At 39.7% G+C, this 13,720-nt stretch overlaps 1 protein-coding gene across 1 annotated transcript in view; it reads left to right on the top strand.

Moving 5' to 3' along the window:
• The window catches only part of EPM2A (EPM2A glucan phosphatase, laforin), a 95,897-nt gene that overhangs the window by 24,307 nt on the left and 57,870 nt on the right, over positions 1-13,720 (top strand). The window lies entirely within an intron of this gene.

Below are 13,720 nucleotides of genomic sequence, written 5' to 3'. Positions count from 1 at the left end.
ACATGAATATTAATCATTTAACCCACAGCTGCCTACTCTGACTCATGGCTTGGTTCCTATCAGTATATAGGCATATGTGGCTATTTTGTTAGGCAAATCAAATTTTCAATTGAACATCTCACATTGTGGAGGATGTCACTTGGTTTTTCCTCTGGGGACTCTTTCTGTGTGCATAAGGTATTCCAGAGGACATACCTGATTAAGTTAGCAGGAAGCCACAGGCAGATTTAAAATGTCTTACCTGTTTTGCTGAGTAAATTGTTGATAGCTGTGACTGGCTGTTCGGCCCAATGGGGACTTTGGTTACTCTGACAAGAGGAGAGCATTCAGGCTGAACTTAATTCTTCCAAACACAGTCAGAAGGCGTATTGGGGCATCTCTTATCTTGTGGAGAGCAGGATCCAGTGAACTTAGGCAGCACAGAGAGAAAATATTGTTCATGATGGTGCATTACAGTCAGGGGAAAGATGTTGAAAAGGTCTCTGATAACCAGTGCCCTGTCACTATTTCAAGGAGCCGGTCAGTTCTCACAGGCTTGCTATGGAGTTAGTTAATCTCATGGACTGGTGGGTAAAACAACTGGAGGAGCTAATGGAGGAGGAGAGTAATGACAGTACTGGTGAAGCAGTCTAGCCACAAGATGAGGACCTTCCCAATTCAGATATTGTTTGTAAGAGTGCAGTGAATTTATGGCATGGACAGGGTTGGGATAAAGCATTGGTTCCTCATTTATGTATTCGCAAAAAGAAAAGGAGGACTTGTGAAACCTTAGAGACTAACCAATTTATCTGAGCATAAGCTTTCGTGAGCTACAGCTCACTTCATCGGATGCATCCGATGAAGTGAGCTGTAGCTCACGAAAGCTTATGCTCAAATAAATTGGTTAGTCTCTAAGGTGCCACAAGTCCTCCTTTTCTTTTTGCGAATACATACTAACACGGCTGTTACTCTGAAACCTGTCATTTCTGTATTGTGTGTGATTGGAGGGGAGGGGAGAAAAGACATGCTGGTGGATCCATCCTTCAATGATAGCAAAAATTCTCTTGCTACTACTGCAGTTCGCTTTTGAAAATTTTACTCCCAGGTTTGAAAATTTTGGCTGCTGTTGGATAAAATATGCAGTTAACCTGTTTTCTAGGTATATATTTTCAGACTTCTCTTATTGCGAGCTTTTACTTTCCATTCAGGGATACATTTAAAAAGGGTTGTTATGACTACATTTAGCCAGAGGTGTCTATGCCATTGTGTATGTGAATAATCCTTTTGATAAGAACTCCATCTATCCATCCAAGTAGAATCATAACTCTGCTGGCTAATCTTCGTTCTAAAGCCTGGCAGTGTTACACATTCAGGTTGTATTATGCACACTGGATCTTTTGACACAGACAAGTAAGATGTTCATGATTTAGCCATGCAGTTAAAGAAATCTGCCAGCAGATAGTATTTTATACAGCGTGGAAAAGCAGTTCTGCTTTTGTGCTAAAGCAGCTTTGTGCAAAATGACACCTGAAGGACTTAAATATAGTAGTACATTTTGATCAAATCTGTTCCAGCGGATGCCATTTTGGGCAAAAACTAAAATAAACTAAGGGTAAAAATATTATTAGTCATATAGACAGAACATCATTCTGCCTCTGTGTGAGAAGCATTTGTCCACAGACTCTTGTAGTGGAATTGTGGAACTAATGATTATGGGAAGTGGTGATGCTATTGCACAAAAGTAGCAGTCACCTCTGCTACATGTGCATCGGATTCCACTTGTCCATGACTAAGAAATGAAGTTCCAGGATGGACATCATAATCACTTTCTCATGCTTTTAATCCTCAAAGTATTCTTAAAAATAATCCATGTAGAAAAAAGAAGCTTAAATCATATTTAAAATCACTGAAAAAGATTTCTTCAGACACTATAATGACTTCATCTTGGAAGTCTAGCCACTTGCTAATCTGTGTCTGTTTGAACAAACACCTGAGACAAATCTTTCAAACAGGGAAAGTGCGAGGATTCTCATTTTCCTTTTATTCAAGCAGGCAAACAGATGTGCTTCAAACTCAGTCTTTTTTGTTTTTTAAACACTATATGTGTAAAATTTTGTCCTAAAAACCATCCTACTCACTCAAAAAGTTAGGAGATACTAAAAGCAGTATTTGGAATTGATGTGGTTTTCTCAACCTTAGCATTCATGATAAATGTCAGTGAGTAAATACTATTCACTACATGAGCTACATAGAGGGGTGTAGCTCAATATGCACAGTTACACAATATATAGGAAAAGTATTCAAAATCTTAAAATTCTCTTCAGGAAAAAAGCTACAAGGCTACCTTTATCAGCCTCCCTTGAGATGAGCAGAACTTTCCTTTTTCATAGATTATGACTTTTTCTGAGATAATATGTTAATAAATCTTTTTTCAAAGAGATAATATATTTATTTTTTGCCCATCCTCTTTCCTTGAGTTTTAAATAAGGCTGACCTAAAAGCCCCAATTTTGCACCCCTTCCACAGTCGAGTGAGGTACTAAGCCAAGTAGTCCCATTGACTCCAGCAAGACGATGTAGGTATGTGCTTGCCAGTCTGAGTGATAGTTGCCCAATTGGATCCAGGGAGTGTGGAAGTGATGATGATACTGAAATATTGTCCCAGTAGCTCATGGTTTGTTCTTGTAGTAGGACGTTATATTTTGCTTTGTCTGCAGCAGCACCTAGTCACCTAGCAGCGATGGTGTGGCATATTGATCTAAATGAATCTTGTTTGCCTGTGATAACTTGGCTTTTGAAAATGTGTGCTGAATCTCTAATGTTAAGAAGGCAATAACATCTAGCGAAGAGGATCTGCCAGTTTCTCAGCTGCTGTAAATCATAGCAGTGATCATGAGATGGTCGAGTACAGGATCCTGACAAAAGGAAGAAAGGAGAGCAGCAGAATACGGACCCTGGATTCAGAGAAGAAGACTTTGATTCCCTCAGGGAACCGATGGGCCAGATCCCCTGGGAAGCTAATATGAGGGGGAAAGGAGTCCGGGAGAGCTGGCTGTATTTTAAAGAAGCCTTATTGGGGGTGCAGGAACAAACCATCCTGATGTGCAGAAAGAATAGCGAATATGGCAGGCGACCAGCTTGGCTTAACAGAGAACTCTTGGTGATCTTAAACACAAAAAGGAAGCTTACAAGAAGTGAAAACTTGGACAGATGACTCGGGAGGAGTATAAAAATATTGTTCCAGAATGCAGGGCTGTAATCAGGAAGGCCAAAGCTCAATTGGAGTTGCAGCTAGCAAGGGATGTGAAAGGTAACAAGAAGGGTTTCTACAGGTATGTTAGGGACAAGATGATCAGGGAAAGTGTGGGCCCCTTAATGAATGGGGGAGGCAACCTAATGACAGACAATGTGGAAAAAGCTGAAGTACTCAATGCTTTTTTTGCCTCAGTCTTCACAGACAAGGTCAGCTCCCAGACTGCTGCAGTGGGAAGCACAGTAAGGGGAGGAAGTGAGCAGCCCTCAGTGGTGAAAGAACAGATTAAGAAAAGCTGGACATGCACAAGTCCATGGGGATGGATGCAATGCATCCAAGGGTGCTGAGGGAGTTGGCTGATGTGATTGCAGAACCATTGACCATTATCTTTGAAAACTCGTGGCAATCAGGGGAGGTCCCGGATGATTGGAAAAAGGCAAATGTAGTGCCCATCTTTAACAAAGGGAAGAGGGAGAATCTGCAGAACTACAGACCCGTCAGCCTCACCTCAGTACCCAGAAAAATCATGGAGCAGGTCCTCGAGGAATCCATTTGAAGCACTTGGAGAGGAAGGTGATCAGGAACAGTCAACATGGATTCACCAAGGGCAAGTCATGCCTGACCAACATGATTGCCTTCTATGATGAGATAACTGGCTCTGTGGATATGGGGAAAGCAGTGGATGCGCTATACCTTGACTTTAGCAAAGCTTTTGATACAGTCTCCAGCAGTATTCTTGCCAGCAAGATAAAGAAGTATGGATTGGATTAATGGACTATAAGGTGGACAGAAAGCTGGCTAGCTCATCAGGCTCAATCGGTAGTGATCAACAACTCAGTATCTAGTTGGCAACCGGTATCAGGTGGAGTGCCCCAGGGGTCGGTGCTGGGGCCAGTTTGTTCAACATCTTCATTAATGATCTGGATGATAGGATGGATCACACCCTCAGCAAGTTCGCGGATGACACTAAGCTGTGGGGAGAGGTAGATACGCTGGAGGGTAGGGATAGGGTCCAGAGTGACCTAAACAAATTGGAGGAGTGGGCCAAAAAAAATCTGATGAGGTTCAACAAGGACAAGTGCAGAGTCCTGCACTTAGGATGGAAGAATCCCATGTACCGCTACAGGCTGGGACTGACTGGCTAAGCAACAGTTCTGCAGAAAAGGCCTTGGGGATTACAGTGGATGAGAAGCTGGATATGAGTCAACAGTGTGCCGTTGTTGCCAAGAAGACTAATGGCATACTGGGCTGCATTAGTAGGAGCACTGCCAGCAGATCGAGGGAAGTGATTATTCCCCTCTATTCAGCACTGGTGAGACCACATCTGGAGTATTGCATCCAATTTTGGGGCCCCCCACTACAGAAAGGATGTGGCCAATTGGAGAGAGTCCAGCGGAGGGCAACAAAAATGATTAGGGGGCTGGAGCACATGACTTATGAGGAGAGGCTGAGAGAACTGGGCTTATTTAGTCTGCGGAAGAGAAGAGTGAGGGGGGGATTTGATAGCAGCCTTCAACTACCCGAAGGGGGTTCCAAAAAGGATGGAGCTAGGCTGTTCTCAGTGGTGGCAGATGACAGAATATGGAGCAATGGTTTCAAGTTGCAGTGGGGGAGGTCTAGATTGGATATTAGGAAAAACTATTTCATTAGAAGGGTGGTGAAGCACTGGAATGGATTATCTAGGGAGGTGGTGGAATCTCCATCCTTAGAGGTTTTTAAGGCCCAGCTTGACAAAGCCCTGGCTGGGTTGATTTAGTTTGGGTTGGTCCTGCTTTGAGCAGGGGGTTGGACTAGATGACCTCCTGAGGTTTCTTCCATCCCTAATCATCTATGATTCTATGATAAAGTTACACCATCTGAGAATCTGGCCTATTCCATCTCCAAACAATTTTCAGTTGAAAATAGCAAACACATATTTCCTATGTAGTTCAGAGTTCATGCTTTCATTGTTACTGGATCTCCTGGCATTTGTTTTGGAGGTCTTGTTAAAATAGTTCAGTTATAGGGTACTGATAATCGCATGTGGGGCTGTCAGGAATAAACTTGATGGGTTTGTAATTACTGTGCCGCATTTTTAGAGACCTAGCAATAGACTTCATGTAAAAGTTTGAACTTCCTTTGCACAGTGGGTTAAATGATTAATATTCATGTATTGTGTAGACACAAACTTTTGTGTCTGGCCTTTGTATTTATTATTTGTTTAGTTTGCATCTAAATATGGCATTTCTGGTAACTATTTGGATCAAAGAATCGGGAATTACAAATACTATTGTTCATTAAATTCTTGCTAGAGCCAGAAGTGATAAATAAGTTCTTACCTCTAGTTTACAGTTTTCCCTGAAATGTAGATTCAATATTATATTCGTGTCCAAAATGCTAAGAATCCCAAAGAGATGAAATTACATAATTTAAATGATACATGGCTAATAGTGTTGGAGGCAGCGTTGGTCTAAAGATCAGAGCAGACTGGAAACTTAAGTTTTCCATCACTCTGCCAATCTGCACTGGAAGAGTGATGGCTGGCAACATGAGCCACAGAATTATTTTCAGTGATTAACCATTATTGGGGCAAGATTGTTTCTCAGTCTAGTGTTCTAGAACTGAGTATAAAAGCCCCTCTTCTGCCCCAACTCTCCTGTGTGAGAGGATCATCCCTTTTAGGAGAAGGTAGTACCTACTTCATCCAGGGCTTCACTGCTGAAGTCCCTTATCTCTTCCCTAATAGGACTAGATCTGTGGATACTGTTTATCATTTGCCTGATTCATTCTTAGAATTTGTTACTAAATTATTATTGTTCCAAGACGGAAATAAGCAGGATGAACATCAGAGGCTCCACATCATGCAGGGATTCCCCCATGCCAGGGGTAATCTCAGATCCCAGCTAGTGGTAGTTTGAGGGGGACATAGCATAGACCAGGATCTATCCCTTAGTGTCAAACTGATCAGCTGTTTATGGCTTCCCCTAGCTTGCTCAGCCATTTCTGTTTCCACCTGCTGGCACTAGTCCCTGGTTTGTCATTGTCACTCCTTATTCTGCTCTTCTTCTATCTAGACCTCATTCTGATCTTGTACCAATGTAAACCAGGAGTAATTCTACTGGGGCAAAAAAACCATTGGCCTGGAGCGGCGAACCACGGCCAGTGGGAGCCGCAATCGGCTGAACCTGCGGACATGGCAGGTAAACAAACCCGTCCGGCCCGCCAGGGGCTTTCCCTGAACAAGCGGCGGACCGGCTTTGAGAACCACTGATCTAAACCACCTATATTGTGAGTGCATATAATTGCACCTGCAAAATTGCAGGCTGAAAGGCAGGCCTGGGGTAAGTTTGATCTGAAAACAAATGATCCTCTAATTGTTAATTTAGTTTTAATCTTTCAAATATTTTGAGATGATTTTTATTCCTGAATCCTTTTTGCTATATAAGTCAAATAATGGTTCAGTTCCTGTTAAGGCTATGCATATTGTCTACTGTATATGTAAATATGCTGTGTGCATATATACACATTATATATAATTATTTTATATGGTATATAAAATTGAGGGATTCTAAATAAAAAAGGATTAAATCTTGAGCTTCTCTAGGCAGAGAATATTTAAATAGAAGAATATTTAAGACATGCCATATGTCATTAAGAAAGGTAATTTTACCTATTTTTGCAAAATATGAAGCGTTTGTGTGTGTGTACAGTGTGTATGTATATATGTGTATGTATATAATGTTTATGCTGAATATAGACATAAAGCTCAGTGAATATTGTTGATGTTGATTGAAGCAGCAAAAACTCTCTCTAGGTATCCTTGGTGGCTGTTATTGGGAACACAGCCAGTTGCCCAGATGAACCAGGTGGGCAAAAAAGGGGAATTAGCAGAGTAATGCAGAGTAAGTCCACACCAGTGGCTCCTGTTTCTATAGTTGTGCATATTTATGTCCTTTTCTTGTGGGTCTCCTCCACATCACTCCCTCAACTTCCCTTAAAGAGCCATGCAATTTTACTGACTCTGGCCCTTTCCTGCTAGTTTCCATGGCCCCTTCTCAGTGGCATGTTTGAACAACCTCAGATTTGATTCAAAAATTGTCTACTGCCACAAATCATTCCTGTTAAATTTGAAGCTGTAAGGATTTTTCCGGGGAATTCATAGAAACCTGTGCATAAAGGACTTCAAAATCAGAATATCAGCTATGAGATCCTATGAGATGTCATTAATGTTTTTAGTATGATAACCAAAGCCACAGGTTCTGTGTGACAAGTGGACTTAAATTAATGGGTTTTAAAGACATTAGGAACTTTGTGTTAATCCAATCTGTTCTCCTGCATAATACAGGCCAAAAATTTCAAACAATACTTCCTGCATCGAGTCATAATTTCTGAAAGAGTTACTGCCTAAATTCAGTCACAAGATTGCTAGATTCCATCTGTGACTGCTTCAGATAATCCTATAATATAGGTTTTGTATTGAATTAAATATGAAAAAGAATAATATAGTCAGTGCAGTAGCTCCTGTGTTGTTTGTTTTGTTATTCAGTTTACTTTATACTCTTCCTACATTTTCATTTTTCAGTATACCACAGACTGTCATCTTTAAATTTCAGTATTAATCGTCTATTGATATAAATGGGGCAAGTCATGCCTCTCAGAACTATTGTTTTAGGCTGTCTGCAAACTCCGTCAAACCATCACTGCATTTGGCTTACACTCGGTTCATATTTTCAAGCTTTTCTTTGCAGCCACAGAATAGAAACTGTGTTGATTCCTCAGCAGGTATTATTCTATGTTATGTAAATCCATTGAGTTAAAAAAGAGCTATGCTGATTTATCCCCGCTGAGGATATGCCCCAGAATTTTTGTTTAAATGAAAGATGAAATTCTGGAGCACAATTCTGTGGCTGCAGAATTGCTGAATACACGGAGTCAAGATGATGAAGGAATGTGTTCAGTACACTGGTACAGAAATAATATTAAAGTTTATTTAAATATATAATACGTGATAATTCCATTCACCTCTAGATTATGGAATAAAACTTGTGATTTTTTAAATACAGAAATACTAAATGGTATTGGATACTTATCAATTTACAGTCTTATTTTGATAACTGTAGTGAAATACTCAAATTAGCAAAAGCTATATCCAATTCCTTTAGGCCTCATCTTTGACAGTTTGACTCTAGAGAAACATGTAATCAACCTTAGTGTGGTCATGGCTTGCTGTTCAACTGTGGAAATAAAAGATTCAGGATATAGTATGATATCTTTCATGGACTCCATAACTTCTCTGGATGCTCCTCCAGTGGCCTTTGTCTTGACACAGGAATAACCTTCTAAGGATAAGAGTGTATTCAAAGTACCTATCTGTTCACTTCTGAATGGATGCCAATTAGATTTGCTTTTCAGGTGTGATGGGTGCTTTCTAATCCCAGTTTTTAATCACAAATCCAATTTTCTTCTATTTTGCCTTTTTCTCCTTCCATAGTGAACTTTGGTACAAGGTGCTTGGTCACTCTCCTGTGTCAATATAAAGGAAACAACAATAGGAGAAGGTTAGATGCCTAGATTTTTACAAAACTGGAGGAGGTTGTCAAGGGGTGAAATGAGAGCCCACCTGCACCATCTCCAAACATGATTTAATTTTTTTATGTTGCACACCAAAAAGCACCTGGGCACTGTATGTTTAATAATAATGATGATGAACCAATCCAGCTATATTTCCCTCCTCCACACCATTTCCTCCCCTTTTTACAAAGGTTGATGGAAACACAGTTAAATGATCCAAGAAGTACAGGGTTATGAAAAGCCTGACTGTTCTCCCCCTCCCACTATTACTATTATTACTGTTATTAACTTTAATTTTTTAACAGGAAATGGGTTACATCTGCTATATTAATTGTTACAATGTGGTCAGCTGGATCTAGTCTCAAGCATATGCCCATCTATACATAATCTCTTTCATTTTTCTGATATCATTATAACTTCCAATAAAACTACGGAGCTGTAGCTATGCTAAAAGCATAACATCGGGTGCTAGAGAGTATAGTGAAAATCTTCTTTTCTAATTTCACTCTGTTTCCCATAGTTGCTTGGAAACTTACCATGGCACTCCCATGCCCCTCCTCCCCTTTTATACAACAGTGGGGATTTTGGTTTGTTCCTGAATTCAAGACAAAAAAATTGCGGCCACCATTATTCTAAAGAAGGCAAATGAAGCACAATTAATATTACTTAAGTGAAATTCAGATCTTCCAGATGAATCAGTGCCTAATGTTTTGCCCTCTGCTGCTTGGACTTCTTCAAGTGTTGTTAGTCATGCATAATGCATTTACAACAGAGAACCCCACGTAATAGTGAATACTAAGCAGTAACTCTTTCTTAAAGTAAGTGCCAGGAAGGTAAAATATAGGAATTTTCTACCAACTGGTAGAAGTTGCTAAAGTGCATTCATTTCTAAGGACAGACTACAACGATGCACTGTTACAGATACTACATTAATTGGATACCATTGCAGGTCTGTTACTATGGATTGTGAGTGTTTGCTTTTGAAAAATGAAAGGGTTATATTAGGTTTGTCTCTACAAAGGAAACATTTTTTCTTTGTAAACACTCATATTGTGTATGTCACATTAATTTTGGGTCACCCACTCCCTCCTCTAATGGAATAGTGTTTTGATGTCAAATACAGCCATATATGTTGTTCTTTTGTTTTGTGCCTCATTTCAAACTGAATCTTTTTTGTCTTCTAAGACCCCAATTGTTATAATTAGATTGACTTTGCAATAATAATTTGCACTTACTGTTATGCAGCACCTTTCACCTGAGGACCTCAAAGTACTTTGCAAACACTAAGTAAGTCTCAACACCAGGGTGGATTTGATTTAAATCAAATTGATTTAAATCACTAGTCAAGAAGACTCGTTGTAATCATGGATTTCTACATAAAAGTGCATTCTTGTTCGTTGTTATAACCTTTATACACCTCTACCCTGATAAAACGTGACCCAATATAACACGGGTTCGCATACAACGCGGTAAAGCAGGCCTCCCCCCCCAGGTCTGGGAGGCAGGAGCTGTGGGGGGGCACTTTGGGACGCCCCGCAGGCCCAGAGTGGCCTGGGGGATTAGTGGGGGACTGGGAGCAGCCCGGTCTGCTTCCCTCACCCTCTCCCCAGCTGTGTCACTTGGGGGAGGGGGCTTGGGGGAAGGGATCTCTCACAATTCAGAGATAGATGTAGGTTTCATTTTTAGAAGGTACACACTCTACATTTTTAAAGTGATTTATTTTGAAAACTTTTCAGATTAATTTTACAGCTATATCAGAAAATGAATGATTGTTTGGTTATTTCATTTACCAAAGGTAATTGAAGCAGATATTTATGAAGTCATTGGGAGGTGAACTATCTCCAGTTCAACAGGTTAATCATTAATATTTGGAGGATTTTCTTGCTATGCTGTATTAGGAGGAGAACATGACCAGACAGACATTTAAATTGTTTTATTTAATTTAAACAACAACATTATGTATTCTGGATTTTTTTCTTCAACAGCAAACATATTTTAACAAAACAAGTATATGAATTTTTGGATTTAGTTAAACATTCAAGTTTTTTAAAATCAGGTTTGTTTTTGTTAAAGTTGTTTTTAACTAAAATAGTTAAATGAAATAGTAAATTTTTTTAAAATATGTCAGCCAGGTCAACATGAGAAACATAAAATATTGGCTTCTGCAGCTAACTCAGTTGTCTTCACGTTCATTTTCCTATAATCATTTTTCATAATCTGGAAAAGAAAAACAAACTTTCCTGCTTTTTCAGATCCCAAACTATTTCTCAGTTTGGAATGAATTAGTTCAAAGGAAGAAAATATTCTTTCTACACCAGCAGAAGAAGCTACTGCTGTTAAAAGTGAGATGATCACTTCAACAGTCTCTGAATCCAAGTGCTTGAGTGACTTCCTCCAGTTCACTGGTGTGACTTTCTTTAAAACATCATCAGCAAACACAGGTTTCAGAGTAGCAGCCGTGTTAGTCTGTATACGCAAAAAGAAAAGGAGTACTTGTGGCACCTTAGAGACTAACCAATTTATTTGAGCATAATGGACACAAATCAGATGTCAAGAATTATAACTTTCATAAACCAGTCGGAGAACACTTCAATCTCTCTGGTCACGCGATTACAGACATGAAAGTTGCAATATTACAACAGAAAAACTTCAAAACCAGACTCCAGCGAGGGACTGCTGAATTGGAGTTCATTTGCAAATTGGATACAATTAACTTAGGCTTTAACTGGGAATGGTTAAATCATTATGCAAGGTAACCTATTTCCCCTTGTTTTTTCCTACCCTATCCCCCCCCCCCCCCCCCCCCCCCGACTGTTCCTCAGATGTTCTTGTTAAACCCTGGATTTGTGCTGGAAATGGCCCACCTTGATTATCATACACATTGTAAGGAGAGTGATCACTTTAGATAAGCTATCACCAGCAGGAGAGTGGGGTGGGGGGAGAGAAAACCTTTTGAAGTGATAAACACCCATTTTTTCATGGTCTGTGTGTATAAAACATCCTCACTGCATTTTCCACTTTATGCATCCGATGAAGTGAGCTGTAGCTCACGAAAGCTTATGCTCAAATAAATTGGTTAGTCTCTAAGGTGCTACAAGTACTCCTTTTCTATCAGCAAACACATATTTCTTGAATGGTTCACCCTTAGCTCTGAAGTTTATTATAGTTGGCAGTATGGGAGGGATGACTGCTGTATGTCCATGTCATAGCCAACTCCTCTTCTTCAGCAGTTAAGGTTTGACCGTGGTACCAAGTACGGAGAATATTTGCAAGAAAATGAGCTGAAGATGGTGCTTGTCCCATTTGTTTTTTTAATGCTTGTAATTTAATTCTGTCATTGCATATTTCTCTCTTTAAGATCTCACTCAGTTCCTTCCAAATTTCAACAGGGTCAGTAATAAAATAGGCAAAGATCAAGTGATCTCTCTCCTGCCATCCATCTCCACCCTCTGACAAACAGAGGCTAGGGACACCATTCCTTACCCATCCTAGCTAACAGCCATTAATGGACTTAAACTCCATGAATTTATACAGTTCTCTTTTAAACCCTGTTATAGTCCTAGCCTTCACAACCTCCTCAGGCAAGGAATTCACTCAGAGCACAGTCAACCTGTGGAAGAACTTCCTTTTATTTGTTTTAAACCTGCTGCCCATTAATTTCATTTGGTGGCCCCTAGTCCTTATATTATGGGAACAAGTAAATAACTTTTCCTTGTTCATTTTCTTCACACCACTCATGATTTTATATACCTCTTTCATATCCCCCCCCCCTCAGTCTCCTCTTTTCCAAGCTGAAAAGGCTCTTTAGTCCAGAAGGAAGACCGGCAGTCCTTAAGAAGTATGAAATAAAAAAGTTTACCAACCTGAAGATCCTGCATGTTCAGACATGTTCCTTTCATCATCTTCAACGCAGCTTCTGCCTGAGAAGGAACATTTCTCATGATGTTGTTTCATTCGGTCAACTAGGCCTTGCATTTCTTTGTTGCACTGTTTGCATTTTGCACACACGCCTGTCTTACCCACAGGTAGCGGAACTTCATTAAAATATTCCCAAACTGGATCTCTTTTATGGCCTGCTGCCATTATAGGTTTTCCCTTCTCGTGAGAGAATGGTATGTTAGATCTCAAATCAATGAAGGCTACATTCAGAAAGACCTCAAGACTTCTGGAATATGCTGCTCAAATAGTTTCACTTTTGAAATAGTTTCTACTGCTTGTCCCTCCCTTCTCACATTTATCTCCAGACTGCTTCTCCTTGGCCAGATCTATTCTGCCTCCAACAATCTTCTATTCATTGAACTTTTTGAAACTTTGCACTTTTAGAGAGTGGTCAGGGATTGACTCTATGTACACAAATTTGCTGAGGGACAATAGGGTAGAGGTCTGTTATCTCTCCCCTCTATATATTATTTATTTATTTTAAAAGATTTTTGCTGTTAACAAGCATGGTATCTCTGGAGACCCAAATCCACAGTTTGAGAACTGCAAAACTGAGCATCTCTGATGGTATCTTCTAGACTGAGCACTGAGTCCCAGTGTGTAGATAGAAAGATTAACCTAAATAATCTATACAGAAGCCCCTGGAACCCCATAAAATTGGGTCCCTAATCCATGAACTATTGGAATTCATTTACAAAACTTTTCTTAAACATTACATTAATGTTTTCTCATACTATAGAATTAGATTTTTTAATCCCTATTACGTGATGAGATATCTTTGAGCTATAATGTATCTTAATTAAAACTATCTTTAGATAATTTTTTTCCTCAAAAAACATTGTATTAAAAAAATCTGATTTAAATAAAAAAATCAGATTTTTTAAAATTGATTTTTATCCACCCTGCTCAACACCCCTCTGAGGTAGATACGTATTATGTATAAACCCTGTGAGTGAGATCCTCACCCCCATTCCAGCCCCTTCATATGAGGTTAAAGGGT

This window comes from Chelonia mydas, chromosome 3, assembly GCF_015237465.2.
Source record: "Chelonia mydas isolate rCheMyd1 chromosome 3, rCheMyd1.pri.v2, whole genome shotgun sequence".
NCBI classification, from domain to species: Eukaryota; Metazoa; Chordata; order Testudines; family Cheloniidae; genus Chelonia; species Chelonia mydas.
The sequence above is the reverse complement of the archived record's forward strand: the minus strand, read 5'-3'. Positions and strand labels throughout refer to the sequence as shown.